Source organism: Pongo abelii, chromosome 8, assembly GCF_028885655.2.
Source record: "Pongo abelii isolate AG06213 chromosome 8, NHGRI_mPonAbe1-v2.0_pri, whole genome shotgun sequence".
NCBI classification, from domain to species: Eukaryota; Metazoa; Chordata; class Mammalia; order Primates; family Hominidae; genus Pongo; species Pongo abelii.
In genome coordinates, this window is record NC_071993.2 from 125,214,722 (window position 1) to 125,239,400 (window position 24,679).

Sequence of the window (24,679 nt, forward strand, 5' to 3'; positions counted from 1 at the left end):
CACTTAAGAAGAATTAGATAATCTGTTTAGCCCTATACTTACTAAAGAAATTGAATTTGTAGCTAAAAACCTTCCCTCAAGGAAAACTTGTGGCTTGAATGGCTTCAACGGTGAATTCTGTATCAAAGAACAAATAATACAAATGCTATAAAAATTCTTCAAGAATATTATAAAGGATGTAATGCTTCCCAACTATGAGACCAGCATTACTCTCATACCAACCGAAACAAAGACACTATAAGAAAGGAACACTACAGACCAATCTCTTTCATAAACTTAGATGCAAAAATTCTAAACAAAATTTTAGCAAATTAAATCCAACAATATATTAAAAATATATCACATCATGATCACCATGTGAGACTGGTTTGACATTGGAAATCAATCACTATAATTCACCATATGACAAATTTGAAAAGAAAACTATCTGATTATTTTAATACATGCAGTAAAAGCATTTGACTAAATCCAACATTTATTCCTTTTCAGGAAGTCTCAGCTAACTAGAAACAGAGGGCATTTTCTCTGATTAAAAGGCATCTGAGAAAACCTACAACTAATATTATACTTAATGATGAAAGACTGAATCAGTTACGGTTCTCCAGAAAAACAGAACCAGTCAGAGATATCTATATCTATTTTATCTATATCTACAGCCAGGTATCTAGACATAGGTATCTCTATATCAGATGGATATATAGTAGATATATATCTACAGGGATTTATTTCAAGGAATTGGCTTATGTGATTTTGGGGACTGGCAAGTTTGAATAGGGCAGGCCAGCAGACTGGAAACTCTTAAGCAGAAGCTGATGCTACTACATTCTTGAGGCAGAATTTCTTCTTTGTTCGGGAAACTTCAGTCTTTCTCTTTAAGACCTTTCAACTTGGATTGCATTAGTCTCACTCATATTATCAAAGATAATCTCCTTTACTTAAAGTCAACTGCTTGCAGATGTTAACTACATCTATAAAATACCTCCACAGCAACACCTACATTAGACTTTGATTGACTAACTGGATACCATAGCCCAGCCAAGTTGACATATAAAACTAGCCATCACACCCTATGATTAGGAATAAAACAAAGATGTCTTACTGCTCATCACTTTGTCTCTCATAACTTTTAATCAACATTTTACTGGAGCTTCTAGACAATGAAATCAGACAAGAAAAAGAAATAAAAGGTATCCAGATTGTAAAGAAAGTGGTAAAATGCTCTTTATTCACAGATGTCACTATCGTCTATGTAGAAAATCCAGTGGAATGTTGTAAAAAGCTACTAAACTAGTAAGTGATTTTAGAAATCCTTGGGACATAAGATCAACATAGAGAAATTCATAGTATTTCTATAATTACTTGAAGAATTATATAATTCAAACAATAGCAATTATAATTAAAACAACTTGACACAAATAACTGGAAATTAAAATAATACTTATAATTGCATCAATATTATGAAATACATAAGAATAAATCTGACAGAAGATGTGGAAGACCTGACATTGAAAATTACAAAATATTGCTGAGAGAAATTATAGAAGACCTACATAAATGGAAAGATACAGAGTGCTTACGGGTTGAAACACTCAACAATTTTAAGCATGCAATTCTCTGCAAGTAATCTATAGATTTAATGTAATTCTAATTTAAATCCAAGTAGTCTTTTTGGGGTAGAAATTGACAAACTTATTCTAAAATTTATATGGAAATATGAAGAACCTAGAATAGCTAAAACAGCTTGGAAAAAAAGATTTTAAGACTTACTATATAGCTACAGCAATTAAGAGAATGTGTATTGGCATAAAGATAGATCAATAGAACAGAATAGAGTCCAGAAATGGACTCACACATATGTGAAGAACTGTGTGTTCATAAAGGTGCAAAGGCAATTTAATGGAAAGAACCACTAATTTCACCAAAAGTGGTGGGACAGTTGGATATACATAGGCAAAGAAATGAACTTCGATGCATACCTTTGTACCACCTAAAAAATTAACTCAAAATGGGTCATTGGTGCAAATTTAAAATCTGACCTATAAAACTCCTTAAAAACAGAAAACCCTTGTGGCTTTGGGTTAGGCAGAGTTCTCAGATATGCATCAAAAGCATGATCCATAAAAAAACAAATGAATAAATTGGACTTCATCAAAATTAAAAACTCTTGCTGTTAGAAAAACACTATTAAGAGAATAAAAACACAAACCATGGACTCAGAAAATATCTTTGCAAAATACATGTCTGATAAAGGGCATGTGTATATACAAAAACTGTTCAAAACTGTATAATAAGAAAATAAACAACCCAATTGAAAAGGGCAAAAAAATGTGGACAGACATTTTACAGAAGAAGATACATATACCCAAATAAACACATAAAAAGATGTTCAACATTATGTTTATGTACTATTGGTGGGAATGTAAGCTAGTTCAGTCACTGTGGAAAGCAGTTTAGAGATTGCTCAAATAACTTAAAACAGAACTACAATTCGACCCAGCAATCCCATTACTGGACATATAGCTAAAAGAAAACAAATCATTCTATCAAAAAGACACATGCACTCACATGTTCATTGCAGCACTAGTCACAGTAGCAAAGACCCAGAATGAACTTAGGTGCCCATTAGTGATGGATTGGCTAAAGAAAATGTGGTACATATATACCATGGAATACTACACAGCCATAAAAAGAATGAAATAATACCCTTTGCAGCAATATGGATGCAGCTGGAGGCCATTATCCTAAGCAAATTAATGCAGGAATGGAAAGCCAAGTGCTGCATGTTCTCACTTATAAGTAGGAGCTAAACATTGGGCACTTGTGGATGTAAAAATGGCAAAAATAGAAATGGGGGACTACTGGAGGGAAGAGGGATGGATAGAGGCAAGGGCTGAAAAACTATTTGGTACTATGATCAGTACCTGGATGATGGCATCATTTGTACCCTAGACCTCAGCATCATACAATATATCCAGGTAACAAACTTGCAAATGTACCCCCTGAATCTAAAAGAAAAGTTGAAAAAGAAGATGTTTGGTGTTAATAGTCATTAGTGAGATACAAATTAAAATCACAGTGAGATGCCACTGTACACCTATTACAATGGCTAAAGTAAAGACTGATTGTACACTACTGGTGGGAATGTAAAATGGTACTATCAATGTGGAAAACAGTTTGCAAGTTTCTGAAAACATTAAACATTTACCATATGATTTAGCTATTCCTATTTGCCTAAGAGAAATGAAAGCATATGTCCATAGAAAGGTGTATACATAAATGTTTATAGAAACTTTATTTGTAATAACCAATACTGGAAACAACCCAAGTGTGTCTATCAACATGTGAGTGGGTAAACAAACTGGTATATTCATATAAAGGAATACTACTCAGCAATGAAAAGGAGTGAACTAGTGATACACTCAATGACATGGATAAATCTTGAAATATTAATGCTGACTGAAAGAACCAGACAAATAAAGAAGACACACTGTATTTTTTAGTCAGTTGGAGGTGCTATAATAGAATATCATGGATTCGGTGGCTTAAACAACAGAAATTTATTTCTCACAGTTCTGGAGGCTGGAAAGTCCAAGATCAATGTGCCTGAAGATTCAGTGTGTGATGAGGACCTGCTTCCTTCCTAATTCATAGCCAGCCATATTCTAGCTGTGCCCCCACATGGCTAAAAGAGGGTGAGAGAGCTCTCTTGGATACCTTTTGTAAGAGTAAAAATCCCATTCACAAGGACTCCACCCTCATGATTTTTTTTTATTATTACACTGTAAGTTCTGGGGTACATGTCCACAAGTACCCAATGCTTAGCTCCCACTTATAAGTTACATAGGTATACATGTGCCATATTGGTTTGCTGCACCCATCAACTCGTCATTTACATCAGGTATTTCTCCTAACGCTCTTCCTCCTCCAGCACCCCACCCCACAACAGGCCCCGGTGTGTGATATTCCCCGCCCTGTGTCCAAGTGTTCTCAGTGTTCAATTCCCACCTATGAGTGAGAACATGTGACTACCCTCAAGATTACTCACCTTCCAAAAGCCCCACGTCCTAATAGCATCACGTTAGGGGTTAAGATCTCAACAAATGCATCTGGAAGGGACACAGACATTCACTCTGTCCATTGCACTGTACGATTTAATTTATATAAAGTTCTAGAAAATGCAGCTGATCTACTAGAAGATCAAAGGCCTGAAGAAACTTTTACAGGTCTATATTTATCTTAATTGTAGTGATCATTTCACAGGTGTATGTATATACGTCAAACTGTCCCATTGTACACTTTAAGTATGTGTGGTGTATTATATGCCAATTATATCTCAATAAAGCTGATTTTAATTGTCACTTAAAAAAGGGATTTAGGGCAGTTCTTCAAATCTTTGGAATGTACTGTTACATCCCAGCGTAATGTATGTACCAAGACATGTGATGACATGTGCCTCTGTAATCTATGTGCCTCATTTCAAGCCACAGAACTGCTTCATTTAGGAGACTTGATGACATCACTTATACCATCAACCTAACACCCAGCCCTGATTGCTGTCATTAACATCATTGTCATTACTACAGTGGGTACGTGCATCATGCCTCCACCTTCTTCTCTCTCAGAAAGAATCCTTGGTTGTCCCTAGTTGTCTGAACCATGGGTTGAAAAGTCTAGGATGATTGAATCTGACCACTGGGGTCTAGGTCAATATGCCACTTGCTAGTTTCAAGGGAGGCTGGGAAAATGAGTGTCTGACCTTTTCCCTTCTGATGTAGGAGTCAGACTGTCTTGCACCAAGACTCACATGTCATTATCTGTACCATATGCTGTATTTATGCCCTATAGATGAATGTCTTTCCTACCCTATGGATAGCAGAAAATGTGTCTTAATCATAGTGCAATCTCCACTCTGCCAGGAATCAACTAGGTACTCAGTCATTCCTTGTGGAACGGAATGGAATGGAATGGAATAGAATGGAATGGAATGGAATGGAATGGAATGGAATGGAATGGAACGGAACAGAACGGAACGGAGTGGAGAGATAACTGTCTCACCCATATCACTCCCTTTAGAAGTGCTGAGGGCCTTCTAAATCTCTTTTCAGGCTAGAAGACCTGGCTACTTCCTGAATCCATGTATGAGTTGGGTAAAAATAAAGCCTTATTTATATGGGATAGAATATAAAAGAAGATTGAAGAATATTCAAAACCTTCCTGCTTACAAACTTATGAAGTTTGCAAAGTTGCCAGAGCCTAAGAAACTCAACATACAATGCTTCTAGCTCTTCTTGGACAGATAGACCGAGATGATAAGCTGAATTCATCAGGACTGAGTACATATGGAAAACAGGGATTGTGGAGACAGCCGGGCCATGTGTCAAATGCTACTCTGCCCTTATTGCCTATGTGACCTTGAGCCTGCCCTCACCCTCCGCTCATGTGCTGCCAGCATCTTGGTACCTGGCTCAGTATGAAGCATGTGGCCTGGGCCTAATCTCTCACCACATCACATTACCCTGAACATGTGTAATAAAGCCGCTGACTCCATGATTGGCATTTGGCCACTGACAACCTCCCCAGGTTCACTCTCTGCGTGTGCCCCTTCCCCAATCACCTGTGTGACCCAGTAAGAGAAATGCCTGGACGCTCTGTGGATTTCAAATAGCACAGCCTCTAGACAGTGCTGAGGGAACTCCACCCTAGTGACACCCTCAAATCGCCCATGTGGTTCACTCTTGCTTCATTCCATACTGGACCTGAGCCTTTCTCCTCGGGGAATCCTTTTACTGTTAACTATGTAATACATTTACTTCATATTCATCAGTGCTCATGTGTCATTTATCCTGATACTTACATAAATAACTGGTTGGGGGATGTTTTATATCCCCAAATTCTAGCACAGAGGTTGGCTCAAGGCTTGTCTCAAATGACAGATGGATGGATGGATGGATGGATGGATGAATGGATGGGTGGATGGATGGATGGATGGATGGATGGATGGATGGGTTAGTGGATGGATTAGTAGGTGGATGGATGGATGGATGGATGGACGGATGGATGGATGGATGGATGGATGAATTGATTCAATGAATGATTCTTCATCCTGATTAGTACCTTCACATTTGGAAAATGTCACTCATCATCACAGAAAAATGACAGCCCAGGCCTGAACACTTCAGTTGAGACATCTGCCGAGATGAGAGACATGACATGTTAAACCAGCTCCTTTCAGGAGCTAACCATGCTTTAAGATTCCAATTTAAATCTACTCTTTTCCTTTTCCTAAGTCACCATGAGAATGTTAATTCCCCCCAATTTAGTTCTAACTCCTTCTAGTGAGAAGAGAATGTGATGCTAAATTAAAGAGTTCAACCCCTTAGCTAAGAATAATCCTTACAAAATGTATTTTTACCTCATTACTTGTTGACCAAAACCACAGCCTTGTATGTATGATCTGAAAGAGCCCATAAAAAAGGCTGTGTCTAAAAACCACTATTTGCTTTTGGCTGCACACAGCAAAATTTGATTTGTGATGATAGAAATGTCAGTCTGACAATGCAACTGCAATTTCTCTAGCTGTTTACCTTTAAATCTCAGTATTATACTTGCTATAGATGATATATGAAAGTAAAATATTTGCACAGTTATGTGATTTAGTCGAGAGTAGATACAGTACTGCACCTGAGGGAGAAGAAGGTGCTTTGGCTGACCTTACCAGGACCGACATTTTTGTAGTAAAGAAGCAAACTTTAGTATTGTTCTGTGGATATGCCCTGGGTTAGGTCACTGCCCCACTGATAGCTATTGACAAACTCTGCTGAGGTATGATATAATCAAAATCTCAGCTTCTGTGTGTTAGGGGGTGGGAGGTGTGCATGTTTCATGTTGTTATAGATGCCAACTTTAGCAAGTCATTTTCCTAAACCCTTGGAATTCTTAGGTTCTTTTTTATAATCCCAAATCTGCTTTCCTTTGCAAACATGGCTAATGCCCCTTGGAGAACTCTAGCCTTCCTCTCCTTGCCTCACTCCCTAGGGTGAGGGCACGGGGATTGCAATGAGGCACGCGAAACACCATATGTGTCTAAGAAAGGCCCTACCTCTCAGATTGTGATCATTTAAAACAGCTTGTTAAAAAAAAAAATTAATTTACCCCTAAGTAAAGCTCATTTTGTTGCTAATTTAATTTTAGTGAAAGGCCTTATGTAGAATGCGCCCCAGGAATTTCTATAAGATCTATTTATCCAACCCAGGAGGATTATCTGACTCTTACAAGCTAATCCTCTTGAAAAGTATGTCTCAGTGCCATAAGGAAGCATGTGATATTCTTTACATTATGAGTATTTGAGTTGGATCTGGAATAAATGAGGTAGGTTGCACTCTCAGCCACCTATGCCTCCGTCATTGGAGACACGTGAGCTGTTCCAGGGAGGTCTGTAGTAACTGATATTTCTTTTTATTGCCAAAAAATCAAACAATAAACTTAATGTGATTGCCAAGTTGGCACATAGAAATTGTTTGCACCAAATTCAATCAATAAATATTTATGGAGTTGCTACCATGTATCAGGCACTGTTGTAGATTCTGAGGTGAGGATACTGAGGTAAGATGCTGAGGTTGAGCCCAGCTCAGATGCCGAGGTTGTCCTCAGGAGCGCATATGCAAAACGTGTGGGGAAGACAGACATGGGGCAATTGAACAAAGTGACATGGAATAGGATCAGGTAGTGATTAAAGTTATGAAGAAATATCAAGCAGTGTAGAGGAATAGAGAGTTTGGAAGGAGGTTATATTTTAAGTTTTGTGACCAAGGATGGGCTCTCTGTGGAAGTGACTTTTGACCAAAGACTAGAATGAAGCAACAGAAAGTCATGCAAGAGGAGGAGAGCTTTCCAGGCAAGTGCAAAGGCCCTGAAGCAGCAACCAGGAGGCCAGCGTGGCAGGGAGGGAGTGGTGGGGAAGAAGACTGGAGAGGTAGCCTGGGACCAGCTCACACAGGGCTTCTTCAGGACTGGTAAGAACTTAGGGATTGATTCTAACTAAAGGGCCAGTCAATGGCCTAGGATAGGGAAAAATTGGCTCCAGTTTATATTTTAGGTGGTGCTTTTTTCTTTGGTCTTGTCATCTTTCTTCCATTCTGATTCATGTGACTGTTCCTTGAGTCAGATGAACTCTCACTGTTTCCATGTCTTTGCAAGCTTCAGTCAATGGTTATTCATGTACCTGGGCTGTAAGACAAAAGCAAACAAATTCTATTCTCTTCAAACTCATTAAAACCCTGGTACCAAAGACACAGTCTGCTCAATCCTCAGGTACATGTGGAGGTTTGGTTGTTTTATTTTTTCCTTCTTTTTCTTTTCTGGTTCTTCGGAAATAATCTCTTTGGGAGAAGAATTTTTTTGAAGAGAGGTGCCTAGAAAAAAATTTATTATTAAATACATCTTATTTGAACCATGATATGGGCAAGCCTCTTTTTAAAATACACTTTATGTTTTAATTAATATGCTTTATTTTTAGAGAAGTTTTAGGATTCCAGCAAAATTGAGCAGATAGTACAGAAAGGGCCCTTATACTCTCTGCCTCCACATATATCTCCCCAACTGTTGCTATCTCACACCACACTGGTACCCTCTGTTACAAGTGATGAACCTACATTGATATATCATTATCACCCAAAGTCCATAGTTTACATTAGGGTGCACTCTTAGTATTGCACATTCTATAGTTTTGACCAATTGTAAAATAATGTGTACCCACCATTATGGTATCATACAGAATGGTGTCACTGCCCTACAAATCATCTGTGCTCTGCCTATTCATTTCTTCTTTCCCCAGCCTCTGGCAAGCACTGATCTTTTTATTGTTTCCATAGTGTTGCCTTTTCCAGGATGTCATATAGTTGTAATCATAGAGTATGTGGCCTTTTGTGTTGGCTAATTTCACTAGTAAATGCATTTACATTTCTTCCCTGTTTCTTCATGGCTTCACAGCTCATTTCTTTTTAGTGGTGAATAATATTCCATTGTCTGGACATACCACCGTTTATCCATCCAAATACTGAAGGACATGTGGTTGCTTCCAAGTTTTGGCAGTTATGAGAAAGCTGCTATAAACATCCATATGCAGGTTTCTGTATGGACATAAGTTTTCATTTGAGTAAATGCCAAGGAGCATGCTAGATGGATCATATAATAAGGGTATGTTTAGTTTTGTAAGAAATTGCCAAACTGCATAACTGGCTGTCCATTTTGCATTCCCATCAGCAACGAATGAGTATTCCTGCTGCTCCATATCCTCATCAGCATTTGATGTTGTCAGTGTTTGGGACTTTGTTCAAAGGTGTGTAGTTTAATTTCCAACAATGAGATACTTCATTGTTATTTTAATTTGCAACTTCCTAATGACATATAATGTTGGACTCCTTCTAATATGCTTACTCACCATTTTAATATCTTCTTTGGTCAGCAAGCCTCTTTTTAGACAAGATATGTGATATGGTTTGGCTGTGTCCCCACCCAAATTTCATCTTGAATAGTAGCTCCCATAATTCCCACGTGTTGTGGGAGGGACCCAGTGGGAGATAATTGAATCATAGGTGCGGTTTCCCCCATACTGTTCTCATGGTAGTGAATAAGTCTCACGAGATCTGATGGTTTTATGAGAGGTTTCCCCTTTCACTTGATCTCATTCTCTTTTGCCTGCCACCATGTAAGACGTGCCTTTCATCTTCTGCCATGATTGGGAGGCCTACCCAGCCACTTGGAACAGTGAGTCCATTAAACCTCTTTTTCTTTATAAATTACCCAGTCTCGGGTATGTCTTTATCAGCAGCATGAAAACGAACAAATACAGTATACATTCCTGAAATTGTGGCTAAAACCAATTTTTGTAATTTGCATTTCCTTTTCATGGTGCCTTGTAGTACATATTAAGATGATCACTCCACTTTGATTGCTCACCAACTGACAATAATGTCAAAACTTTCCATAATCAAAATCATAAATGGGGCAAGGTGTGTGATAAAGGCATATTATGATAAACAGTGCTTCATAAAATATATGTATTTGCTCATGAGAATAGTTATTTATTTAACAAACATGAGTGGTTTCTGTGTGCAATATACAGTTAGGCACCTTTATGTATATTTTTAAATGCTAACAATAGCCCTTCAAGTTATGTTTTATTATCTCCACTGTACAAATGAGAACATATCAGATATTATGCATATTTTTCCACTGCAAGCCACAGAAAATGTTAATTAAAATGTGTTTAATAAAATGAGAATATGTTGACTCATGAAACTTTAGAATCAAGAGCTAGAAGGCCAGGCATGGTGGCTCACATCTGTAATCCCAGCACTTTGGGAGTCCAAGGTGGGTGGATCACCTGAGGTCAGGAGTTCAAAACCAATTTGGCCAACATGGCAAAACCTCATCTCTACTAAAAATACAAAAATTAGCTGGGTGTGGTGGTGTGTGACTGTAATCCCAGCTAACTGGGAGTCTGAGGCAGGAGAATCGCTTGAACCCAGGAGGCAGAGGTTGCAGTGAGCTGACATCGCACCGCCACACTCCAGCCTGGGAGACAGAGTGAGACTCTGTCTCAAAAAAAAAAAAAAAAAAAAAAAAAAAAAAAAAAAAGAACTAGATAGATTAAGTCAGATAGGGCTTGATCTAGGTCCTGAATGATATAGCAATAATCCAGTTAGTTTCTCTTAATTTCTCAGACCTACTTCTCAGTGCTGGTTCCATTCTCAGTTTCTACTGATGCCAAGATCGTTGGAGCAGCTCAGCTTTTCCATACACTCAAGTTATTGTCTTCTATAGGAAAGAATAAAGGCCCCTTTCCCATTGCTCAAGCTAAAGACTTAGGATAAAGCCTGACTGGGCAAACTAGCTTGGCTTAAGTCACTGTTTTATCTGGGTGTCTATTGTCCCTGCTGGAGGCTGCAAGGCAGGTTTGATCTGTCTTCATGAAAAAGAAGTCCAGGGAGCAAAGACAGGCATTAACCCATAATCATGGAGATACAATTACTTACTTACTTATTGTTATAAATAGTACAATGCAAAGAGATAGAATGTTCTAGGCATGGATTGGCAAATTATGGTTTCTGGTCTCAATCTGGCCCACTGTTTGGTTTTGTAAATGAAGTTTTATTGGAACACAGTCATGCTTATTCATGTACATATTGTCTATGCCTGCTTTCTGCTACAATTGCAGAGTTGAGTAGTTGCTGCAGAGACCGTATGGCCAGCAAAGCCAAAAATATTTTTCCTCTGACCCTTTATAGAAAAGGTTTACTGCCCCTCCTCTAGATACATCTAACAGAAAGAATCTAATCTCAGTGTTCAGGGTGGTATTTCTGAGGAACCAGCATTTAAGGTAAGATCAGTGATTGAAAATGGGGTATCCAGGAAAGTTTGTGGAGGGGTGGAGGCTTGAGGCAAAGTAGCAGGATCTATATAGTTCCAGGTAGAAAGAACGGCATAAATGCAAGTCCTGAATTGGCAGAGTCTTGGCATATTGAGGAATACGGCGAAAGTTTGCATGGCTAAGGCATAGGTAGAGTGAATGCATGGTACGTGATACAGAGCGAGAGAGGGGCCAGAAAATGCTGGGCCTTGGGGGCCATGCTAAAGTATCACAGAGGAATCCACTGATGGGTGAAAAGCAGAGGTAAGACACAGTAAGATTGGTGTCCTAAAATATAGCCTAGGCTGCTGTATGTAGAATGGAAGTTAAAGGAAGAGGAAGAAGAGAAAAAAATGAGGACAGCAACTGGGATGCCATGGCTGTAGTCTAGGGTAGAGATGATGGTGCTTGGACTATGAATGGGAGTGAGAAGGGAGACATGGGTGCAAGATACAGTTCTACTGGGGGTTTGGTTAGGTGAATGTTGAGGACCACATGCTGGCAATGGGATAAAGGCAGGCCACTTACTGAGCTGAAGACACTGGAAGAAGAGCAGATTCAAGTGACAATGTGAAGACATGAGGAAAGATGATCAGGAGGAGCCCTACTGGACCTGAAGTGCCATCATCACAATTCAAGTTTCTAATTGGGTTGGTCAATGAGAGGCACTCTCAGTAAAGATCAGTTTAGTACCACAAACAGGCAATATCATCTTGAAAACAATGTCTTATTGAGGCTTTTGTGAAGACTCTGGGATAGTCTTTCCCGAAATGGTCTAGGACATGAAGTACAGTTCATCTAAATTTCTTTACACTGTGTCATTGCTCTTCAATATGTCATGGAAAGTTGGGCAAAACTGTACATTGCATTTATTTTCTACCATACCCAAGATGTTCTTGTAGCACTACACATATGAATGAGTAACGCCAACGCCAAGCTAAAATGTCCTTGAAAGGAAATTCAGTTTGTAATTTTTAAAAGGCCAATTGCTCAATAAAATAGTTTCTGACACATAGCAGAATTTTTAGGTTTCCTTCCAAATTCAGTGTTCTGTGACATGCAAGGCACTAGACGAGATGAGACAAAACCAAGTGATGTGTTCAAAAGTCATGGTGATGTTCTGCCTGTCCCCAGATCACTCGCATTCCACTTCACTTTAACAAAGATATATTCCAAAGTCAACCAATTTCATGAGCTAGTATAAATAAAATTATTAATAACCTTGCAGTCTTCAAATCAGATAACACAATTCAATTCATGGAAGCATGGCATGCTTTGAATTTTCCATGTCTCCTCTAATTTTCCTGTAAGAATTTAAAGAGTCTGAAAGAAAATATGCCTTTTCAGTTGCTCAATTTGCCTGAAACATGTCTTCTCAATCTGAAACAGGAAAGGCTTTGTTCTCTCTGTCTTTCTCCCCCATATTCTCTATGGATGCCATTTTCTTTCAGCAGCTCCACCGAGCCCCAGAGCAATGAACACCAGAGCCTCAGCAGCCTGGTGCTGTTCGCCCCTGTGCTTGGCGTCAGAGAGACACACGCAAGGGAAGCTGTGAGACACTGAGCCTTCACCTGCGTGTGAAGTGAACTGGAAGACCACTGCCAATTGGCATAGATTATAAGAACTCATTTACCCAGCTCTATTTACATTTCAAGGTACAATTGAGCCTGTAACATTTCTGTGCCATCGGTTTATTTTTATCCCCTAAAATCATCACTTTTAGCTGTTTACAAGATCAAAGCTGGCCAGTATAATACTACTGGGTAGAGTTCTCTGAAACTTGTAAAAAAGGAATACCTCTGTTTCTTCAAAATAAAGGAAACAAGAAGAGATAATCACACAATCACAGAGCTAGCCAAGGAGGCAGAGAGAACATAATGTGCCCCAGGCACCCCAGCTGTTAATAATTCAATATGCATCCACCAAGGCTTTGCTGAGAACCTACCACGTGTAAGACACTGTGAGGGGCCCTTTGGGACCCACAAATGAATGAAGACCTCATCCAGAGCTCACACACGGTACTATCTGATACACAGTGCCAGAGAAGGATAAAGGGCTGTGGGAGAGAAGAAGTAAGAAGGATCATTCCTTTTGGCCTGGGATGGGAGGGCAAAGATGCTGGAAGACTTTGTGGAGAAAGCAGTATTTGCACAACATCATCTTGAGAGGTGAGTGAGATTTGGCAATAAGAACAAGAAGGGCAAGGGTATGAAGAACACTCTTTGACAGTTAACAAGGACCATAGCCAATTCTGGGTAGCTTCAGCAGTGAGGAATTTATTGAAAGGATTTTGAAAGGCCCCACCAATAGGAAGGAACCAAGGCAGCGTGGAGGCTGGAGGGCAGGCTCTGCCCCAATTGCGAGCTCAGACACAGGCAGCCATGGCCAGGATGCAATTCTAGTTGGATCCAGCTGTTTGTCCCTCTGCTCAAGGTTCAAATTCCCAAGAGTGAAGCTTCGAGGGAGCTGGTGGCCTCATGGCTCAGAGAGGGTGGAGCTCCCAGTGACAGCCTCAGCCAGCTGTCCAATAGGGGAGAGGAAAAGGAAACCACATGCTCTTAGAAAGGGGCAAAGCATGTTGGGCATGTCTTGGCTGGAAAAGGGTCTGACACTTTATTCATCAGAAACTGGGGACATCCCTTTTTTCTTTCTTTTGTAGCTGAGGGGCGTGAGTCAAGTTATATTCTCATATGATCTGGGTACTCTGAAGGCACAGCATTGCAAAGGCTCTAGGGTGGGAGGGAGCAGCTTGTGGCATTTCCCAGGAACAGAAAGAGGAGCCAGGGAGGCTGGAGTGCAGGAGGTGAGAAGCTGTGGGCAGTCTCAGGCCGGGCTGTCTCAGTCAGGGTGAGAGAAGCAGGACCATTAAGATGGTGTAGAGCAAGCAATCGTAGGAGCGGGAGAAATAAACTCAAGACGCAGTTTCTTCTTAAGCTGAGCCTGAAGTTATAGGGCAGATGATCAGGACCTTGAAGTAGGGGAGAGCCCAAGAGGGATGAGCTAGAACCTGCCTCCATCTCTCACTGAAACCTGCATTGACCTTTCCCATCTCCCAGTTAGAAATAGCCTCTGCCAGTTGATTGTCATACCTAAGATATGCATTAATGTTTGCCATAGGAACGGTGCCTCCCTACATGCAGCCCTTTTGCAGTTCGCAACCTGCATAACCATGCATAGTGACGCTAACACACACACACACATGCACGCATGCACACACACTCTGTGTCTGAGAGTAATTATTGAACCACTTTTAAAAGCTGCACTGCTTTCTCAGCATAATAGATATTGTGCTAAGTGTCCTGGACTTAGCATGAATTTCTCAAGGCAGTAGTTTCCTGGATATCCATCGCTAAGCCTGACATGAAGGATCCTAAGCAGTGGCCCTTACACTGTTTCCATGGTTCCAAAATTCTTCCCCACTCTAATCTACTTCAGAGCCTAAAAGGCCAACTTTGCTTCCCATTTTAGCTCAAAGCACTCAGAGCCCCTGTTAAATACCAAAGTGTCCGTAGAGAAGGTGTCACTTATTTACAAGCTATTGTACTTTAACTTCAGCCCCTAAAAGGGCCCTGAGAGATTGGTACCCAGGATATATAGGTTTTGTTGGGAGAAGGGGAAGGAGAGAGAGAAGTGTTTGGTGTTCCTTGCATACTACAAGCAGCTCAGGTACAGGATGTTTGTCAGATGAGAGGTAGAGAGATGCTGAAGACAAATGTCCCACTTGACCCATTTTGCCATCAGTGGGTCCTGGCCAGAATGTACCCTTTAGATGGATTTATCACTGCAGAGATTCTGACACTCCTGGCTGGAATGGAAATTTAGAAAGGATAGAAAAATGATATCCAAAGAATGTGTCAATGACAAAAGCGAGTCTGTTCATACAAAAAAGAGGTGCCCCTGGTCCCAGTGTGAAGGACAGACAGGGGTAAGTGGAAAGGGTCTAGCGGGGAGACTGCAAACCAGACTCAGAGAAACACATGACATCGTTATAGTGGAGAGAAGAACATTGAGAAAGCATTGAGCCTCTTAAGGGGAGGCAGTGTGGTCACCAACATGTACGTAGCCTGTGGTCTTGCACAAAATTGACTGTTTCACTGGCTGAAAATGTAACCTTTGGATGAATTTGTCATTCCTGGCTAGAATGGAAAACCCCCATGCCTGAAGGATCTTCCCTGGGCAAGAGAAGTAGCCACAGAGGCCCTTTAGTGTCCCCCTGGCTGTGTCTTGTTCTCTGATGTGCTTCCTCCCATCTCCAGGACCTCTCAAAGGCCATCCCATTTAGAATTGCAGTCCCTGACACCCATGCCTGTGGAACCTAGGACATTAGCACTGGGTGTCTTTCAATTTTATTCTTTGCTTTTCTTGGCAAAGCTCCTTCCAACAGCCTTAGACAAAAACAGTCGAGATTAAAGCATCTCGGAAGCACTTACACAATAATCCTGTCACTTGCGGACTTAGAAAAGGGAACAGCTTTTCCTGAGAAAGTGATAAGCCATAGTGTGACCCATTGGCTATCATCAAACCCTTCCCTGGAGCCTGGAGGGCCCTCCAACTCAAGCCAGGTCCCTTGAAAACCGACCATCAAAACCCTTGTCTAGAAGAAGCAGCTGCAGCTGCCTTGGGCACGACAATTTCTCATTTATTATGTGCTTTTCAGAAGACATTGCCAACCAGCACCCTGTAATGGATCCTACTTGTGAGTCAATGAACACAATTTCAATCAGTTTCTGCAGATGAAAATGTTAATAACTTTGCACTTTCTCCATACATGGAAACACGTATACACACACACTCACCTCCCTCAAACCTAGTGCACATTAGATAATGAAAACAAACAGAAAATTCCTAGCAATATATTCTTGATACATTCTACATCTTCGCAGAAACTATCATTGCAAGTCAGTACTTGCTTACATACATCTAATAATTTTCTTTTTGAATTGCACAAGGAGCCATCAGCAAATGATCACTTTTTGCTTACAGAAGAAAGTCAAAATAGATTCTTTTCTTAGGCTTACATCAGAAGCATAATGTTAATTCGGGCTAAAGGCAGCTAGCACATTTTTCCTGATGAGTGTGTGAAGCAGTCAGCTTCCTCTGGAACCATCAAAGTTCACGTCAGGATGGAAAAGAGGCAGGAGTAGAAGTAGGGAAGGTGTGTTCTGAAGTCAAGGTGTTTGCTGGAGCAATGTAACCTTCCGTGAAAGTAGAGCTTGTGACCCATTCCGCTAATATAAAACCCCCAGTCTTTGGGATCAAGTAAACTTGGTTATAAACACATTATAAGTTCCTGGCATCTAGGGTGAATCCACACACACACACATATTTCACTGTCACTTTGCCTTTTTGTCTCTCTAACCTATTCCCTCACACTGCCATCTCTTTCTCCAGGGAAGCACCTCCACACTCTTGCTTCTCTCTGAGATGCTGGTGGATGCATTATCTGGACTCTAAGAAATGCTACACTTTATTTTTGTCTGATCTTTAAAAAATTTTTCCTCCCAACTTATTTGTCCTTTTGGCTTAGAGGTGGACATGCCCAGCAGGGTGCATTTACCCTGCTGATCAGTGGGCTATTTTCACCCTTCTGGGTGAGTGCTTTTTTTCTACTCTGATGCTAGTCTCATCCCCTGAGGATAGCCCATGGAAAATCACCCCTTCTCAGAAACCTGCTTTTCACATGAGCTGTCTAGTGGGAATCTTGGACTGGGAGCTTCGTAGTTTCTCCAGCTGCCCATACTCCCATCTTGAAGGCCCTGCCCAGAGCAGATGTTCTGGAAATATGTGATGCAGGAATGTATAAACCCAGTTCAATTCTCTCATTGAGAAGATGAAGAAACTTAGATTAAAAAAAAAAAAAAAAAAAAAAAAAAAACCTTGTCACACAGAGAGTTGGTGACAAAGATGAGAAATGACAAAAAATGGGAAATGGGAAACAGATCAATATTGATTCTTTCCAGTATCAATTTGTGAGTAGAAACAGCCTATATTGAACAGTCTCCAAATAACTAGGAAGAAAAACGTAATTAAAGCTTTTATTCTCAAATTATAAAATCTGTGAAGAACTGGTCAGACTTTCTGCTTCTTTTTTAAAAAGATTTATTTTCCTCTTAATACAAAAGTTCAATAGCCACATAAAAATTGGAAATATGAGAGTAACATAAAGAAGGAAAACAAATTCAGCTATACGTTTAGAATCCCAAAGAAAACTATTGTCAACATCTTGCTACATTCAGATGTAATCTTTATTTAATGTTTTTTCTTGTAAAAACACTTTTTAACAAAACAGTTGTAATCATACTGTGACTTTGTGTACTTTTTGTTTTTTATTTTTAATATTATAATATTTTCCCCTGGTTCTCCAAGTTATTATGAAATCTTTATAAATAGAATTTATATGGTTGTATAATTTTTCAGGAAATTGATAGAACAATAACATAAAGATCCCTTGTGGTTCAATTTTACATTGTTTCCAAGACTACCTTATTATAAGTATTATTGCCATGAATATCTTTGTGGGAAAGAAGGTGGATTTCCATTTTTGGAACTTTTTTCCTTAGGGTGGATTCCCAGTCGTAGAATTACTGCATCAATATCAGGTCCATTTTCAAGGCTCAGGTTGTTTGTTATTTGAAATCCACATTGCCAAATTGTTGTCCAAAAGAATAATATAAATTTATATGCTCACTAGCAATATGTGAGAGACTATTTTATCATACCTTAATGAACATTGTTATTATCATTTAAAAATATTTCCAGCCACGAACCTGTAGTCCCAGCTACTCAGGAGACTGAAGTGGGAGAATGGCTTGAGGCCAGGAGGTCAAGACTATGGTATGCCATGATACCACCAGTGAATAGCTACTGCACCAGTAGGTTGTCCACCCTGGGCAACACAGTGAGACCCTGTCTCTAAAAAAAAAATTTAATGTTTCCTAATTTGTAAAGTAAAAATTGATATATTTGAGTTGCTTTAATTTCCATTTTCTCAGTTCTCCATGAGGATGAACATTTTCTCATTTAAAATACTGGTCATATTTTTATTATTTTTATTTTTGAAGTGGAGTCTCACTTTGTTACCCAGGCTGGAGTGCAGTGGCATGATCTCAGCTCACTGCAACCTCCACCTCCCGGGTTCAAGCGATTCTCTTGCCTTGACTGACCGAGTAGCTGGGATTACCGGTGCAGGTGCCACCATGCCTGGCTAATTTTTGTATTTTCAGTAGAGACAGGGTTTCACCATGTTGGCCAGGCTGGTCTCAAACTCTTGACCTCAAGTGATCTGCCCGCCTTGGCCTCTCAAAGTGCTGGGATTACATGCATAAGCCACCTTACCCAGTCTATATTTTTATTATTTTTAAAATTTGTGTGTGACCTTGCCTGTTTATCTGTTAGAATATCAGTGTTTTTGTGTCAATTTATATTAACTTTTTATCTATTATAGATATAATTTTTATATCTGTTGCAAATATACTTTTCCAGATTTTGTTTGGCTTTTTAAAAGCTTCATGAAAATACAATAAATTGCACACAAAGTGCAAAATTAGACAAAGTTGAACCTACACCATCAACACAATCAAGACAATGAACTTATTCATCGCCCCCAAAAGTTTTCTTTGACTTGTTCATTCCCCATCCCCAGGTGACCACCGATCTGCTTTCTGACACTAAGTTTCTCTAGAATTTATGTTAGTGAAATCACATAATGTGTACTCTTATTTTGTTGATACTCTTTCACCTAGCATTATTAATTTTGGGTTCAATCACGTTGTTGTGTCTAACAATAGTTCATTCTCTTTTTCATTACTGAGTAATATTCCATTGTATGGTTTTGCCAATTTATTTATTCATTCCCCTGTTAATGGACATTTTGTTTCCAGATCTTTGCTATTGCAAATGAATATGCTATGAGCATATTATATAAGTCATGTACAAATCTTCCTGTGGACATGTGCTTTTGTTGCTCTTGGATAAATGATACCTAGTAGTGGAATGGCTGGATCATATAGTAAGTGGATATTTAATGTTTTCAGAAACTGGCAAACTGTTTTCCACATCAATTATACCATTGTATGAGAGTTCTAATTTCTTCACCTCCTCACTCACGTTGGGTATAGTCAGCCTTTTAATTAATTTAATTTGATAGATTTGTAGTGGTATCTCATCACAGCTTTAATTTGCATTTTTCTATTGTATAATGATGTCAGCCTTTTTTCATGTGCTTATTTGTCACTATATTTCTTCTTTAATGAAGTATCCTTCAAATCTTTTGCCCATTTTTTGTTTTTTTAATTATTGAGTTTTGAGGGTTATTTATATATTCTGTATACGAGTACTTTATTAGATATATAATTTGCAAATGTATTCTTCCTGTCTGTGGCTTCTTTTTTCCATATTCTTGGTAGTGTCTTTTGAACAGCAGAAGTTTTAAATTTTGATGAAGTCCAATTTATCAATTGGCTCTTTTCTGAATTAAGCTTGGCATTGTATGTATTTTTTGCCTAACCCAAGGTTACAAAGTTTTCTCCTGTGTTATTTTCTCAAAGTTTTACATATCTTTGCAAATACTTATCCAATTGCTCTGACCCATTTAAAAAAGAAATTATCCTTTTGTCACAGTATTGCCTTTGCACTTTTGTTGAAAATTAGTAGTCTGGATATGTGAAGGTCTAGCTCTGTACTGTATTCTATTCTATTTGTCTCTTTTTCAATCTTTATGTCAATACCACTGTGTCTTAACTACTGTAATTTTATATGTCCTAAGTCAGGCAGTGTTAGTACTCCAAAGTTGTTTTGCTTTTTCATAGCTCTTTTGGCTATTCCAGATCCTTCATGTTTTTATATGAACTTCTAGGATAAGTTGGTCAATTGCTACAAAATCATCTGCTGGAATTTTGATTAGGATTGCATTGAATTTGTAGATGAACTAAGGAAACAAGTGAAAATATACTTTCACTTCTTGACTAATGAGCGTATGATATCCATTTATTTAAGTCTTTTAATATCTTTCAGTCATGTTTTCATAGTTTTCAGTATGCAGGTCTTTCACATCTGCATTAGTCAGGCTTCTCTTTAGGGACAGATCTTTAGCCAGATCTCTCTGTAAGTATTTCATGTTATATAATGCTATTATAAATGGTATTGTTTTTATAATTTTAATTCCTGTTTGTTGCTAGGGTATATGTGTGTATATATATTTATATTGATATATAAATATATATTTATATTGATATTTATAAATTTATATTGATATATAAATATATTTATATTGATATATATATTTATATATCAATATATATTTATATTATATTATATATAATATCGATATATTATATTATATTATATTATATATAATATCGATATATTATATTATATTATATTATATCGATATATAAATATATTTATATAATATAAATATATATATAAATATATAATATTTATATAATATAAATATATGTAAATATATAATATTTATATAATATAAATATATGTAAATATATAATATTTATATAATATAAATATATGTAAATATATAATATTTATATAATATAAATATATGTAAATATATAATATTTATATAATATAAATATATATAAATATATAAATATATAATATTTATATTATATAAATATATAAATATATAATATTTATATAATATAAATATATAAATATATAATATTTATATAATATAAATATATAAATATATAATATTTATATAATATAAATATATAAATATATAATATTTATATAATATAAATATATTATATAAATATATAAGTATATTATATTATATCGATATATAATATAATATATTATATCGATATATAAATATATATTTATATTGATATATAAATATATATTTTTATATATTCATATATATATTTATTTATATATATGAATATATATATTCATATATATATTTATTTATATATATGAATATATATATTCATATATATATTTATTTATATATATGAATATATATATTCATATATATTTATTTATATATATGAATATATATATTCATATATATTTATTTATATATATGAATATATATATTCATATATATATTCAAAATTGATTTTTTGCATATTGATCTTGTATCCTGCAAGCTTACTAAACTCATTTATTAGTTGTAGTAATGTTTAGGTAGATTTCATCACATTTTCTGCTCAGATCATTATGTCTTCTGCAAATAAAGACAGTTTTACTTGTTTTCAATCTGGATGACTTTTATATCATATATTGACTTATTACACTTGCTAGAAATTCCAATAAATGTTGAATAGAAGTGGGGAGAGTACACATTCCTGTCTCATTCCTGTTCTTGGAGGGAAAATATTCAGTCTTTCACCACTAAGTATAATGTTAGCTGTAGGTTTTCAGCAAATGCTTTTGAACAGTGTGAGGAAGTTCCCTTTTATTCCTAGTTTAAGAAGGATCAAATGTTTATGGAGAAAGAAACAGGAATGCTGTAGAATTTTGTCAAATGCTGATTCTGCATGTGTTGTCATCATCACATGATCTTTGTTTTGGGTTTATTTGTATGGTGAATTATGATTGCTTTTTTAATGTTACATTAAAAACCTTACATAATAGGCATGATGTATTACCCCTTTCAATATATTATTGGATTCAATTTGCTGAAATTTGTTTAGAATGTTTACATCCATGTTAACAACAGTATTAGTTTGCAGTTCTCTTTTTTCATAATGTCTTTGTTTGGTTTAGCTATCAGGGTAAGACTGGTCTCATAGAATGAGTTAGGAAGCATTCCCTCATTTTCAATTTTCTGGAAGACTTTGTTTACCATTGTTGTTATTAATTTCTTTAATGTAGAATTCTCCAGTGAAGCCACCTGGGCCTGGAGTTTTCTTTGTGGGAAGATTTTTACCTACAAATTCAATTTAGACATAGGGCTACTTAGGTTATCTATTTCTTTGTGAGTGGGTTTTGATAGTTTGTATCTTTCAAGGAATTTGTTTCTTTTGTCTAAGCTGTTGAATTTATTGACATAAAATTGTTCATAAAATCTCCTTATTATTCTTTTAACATCTGTAGATTTTGTAGTGATATCACCAAACTCTCTCATTTCTAATACTGGTAATTTGTGTTTTCTACTTTTTTCTTGATCAGCATAGCTAGAGATTTTTCAATCTTATTGACGCCTTCAAATAACTAATTTTTGGGTTCATTAATTTTCTCTACTGTTTTTCTGGTTTTTATTCTATTAGTTTCTGCTCTGATCTTGATGATTTCTTCCTTCTTCTTACTGTGTGTTTTATTTGCTCTTTTTTGCTACTTTTCCAAGGTGAAAAATTAGGTCATTTATTTGAGGTATTTCTTCTTTTTTCACGTATGCATTTAATGATAACTGTATCTCTAGTACTGTTTAATGGCATCTCACTAAGTTTGATATGTTGTATTTAGATTTTCATTCAGTTGAAACTATTTTCTAATTTCCCTTTTTGATTTCTTTTTGACCAGGGGTTTATTTAGAAGTGTGTTATTTCTAAATATTTGGTGATTTGCCAAATATTTTTCTGTCATTGTTTTCTAATTTAATTTCATTTTGGTCAAATAATATACTTTGTGTCGACTTGAATTCTTTTAGATTTTTTGAGCACTTTCTGTGGCCCAAAATATAGTCCTTGGTAAATGTAATTTATGTCCTTAAAAAATAATGTGTATTATGCTGTTGTTAGGTGGTGTGTTCCATAAATGCCAATCAAATCAAGTTGGTTGATAATATTTAGATATTCTATATTATATTCTTATTGATTGTCTACTTCTTTGACCAATTAATAATAGAGGTGTATTCAAATCTGTGGCTATCATTTTGGATTTTTAAATTTCTCTTTCCAGTACCGTCAGTTTTGCTCATATAATTTGAAGCTCTGTTATTGAGTACATAAATATTTAGAGTCATTATGTCCCTTAATGAACTAACCCTTTTAAAATTATAAAATGGCCTTCATTATTTCTGGTAATATTCTTTGATCTGAAATCTACCTTGTCTAATATTAATATAGCCACTTTAACGTTCTTTTGTTTAGTGTGGCATGGTATATATTGTCCATCCTTTTACTTTTAACCTTTTTGTGTCTTTATGTATAAAGTGTGCTTCTTATAGGCAGCATACCCCATCTTATCATTTCTGCTTTTAGTTAAGGTGTTTCCATCACTTACATTTAATGTGCTTATTGATATAGTTATGTTTAAGTCTCTCATCTCACTATTTGTTTTCTATTTATCCCTTCAGTTATTTGCTCCCTTTTCCTCTCTTTTTTTCTGTCTTCTCTTGGATTAATTGAATATTTTTTATTATTCAATGTTTATGTCCTTTGTTGGTTTCTTAGCCATAACTCTTTGTTGTCATCTTTATGATTGGGTTTATACTATACATATTTAATTTATTTAGGGTTTACAGTATATATATTTAATTTATTATGCTATTCCTTCAAGTGATATTATATGACTTCACATATGTTATAAGATTTTTTTTTATTGGATGCTTCCGTTTCTCCCTTCTTAGGCCTTGGCTATTGCTACAAATTTTACTTTCACATATGTTACAAATCCATACTACATTGTAACTATTTTTGTTTAAATAGTCAATGATTGTTTAAAAATATTTTAAAACCAGAAAAAAAATATTTAACTATGTAGATACCATATCCTCTTCTTTTCATTCCTTGATGAAAATCTATATTTTCTGAAAACTCTGAAGAAGGCTTTATTTTACCTTTGTCTGTGAAGATATTTTTATGGTACAGAACTCTGGGTTCACAGATTTGTTTTCCAGCCCTATAAACATGTTGCTCCACTGTCTTCTCACATTGTTTCTGACAAGAAATCTGTTAGAATCCATATCTTTATTCCTCTGTATGCAGCATAATTTTATTTTTCCTATGACTACTTTTGAGAATTTTTTTACTTTTTAGAAAAGTTTATAAAACAATTTTACTTTTGAACAATGTGATTATGATGTGTCTGGGTGTGGTTTTCTTCATGTTTCACGTGCTTGTGTTTTGTCTAGCTTTTTGGCTCTCCGGATTTACAGTTTCCATGAAAACTTTTCAGACATTATTTCTTCAAATTTTTTTTCTTTTCCCCATCCCTCCTGCTCTTTGAAAATTCCAGTTCTAGTTATATTAAGCCTTGAAAGTCCCAGAGCTCACTAATGCTGTTTTCATTTAAAAAATTTTTTTTTCCTTCTGTGCTTCATCTTGAAAGTTTCTGTGGGTATATCTTCAAGTTCACTGATCTTTC

General features: G+C 36.7%; 1 protein-coding gene across 2 annotated transcripts in view; it reads left to right on the forward strand.

Moving 5' to 3' along the window:
- LOC100449428 (protein CASC2) overlaps nt 1-24,679 on the forward strand; it is a 162,750-nt gene that overhangs the window by 129,718 nt on the left and 8,353 nt on the right. The gene's annotated exons all lie outside the window — the stretch shown is intronic.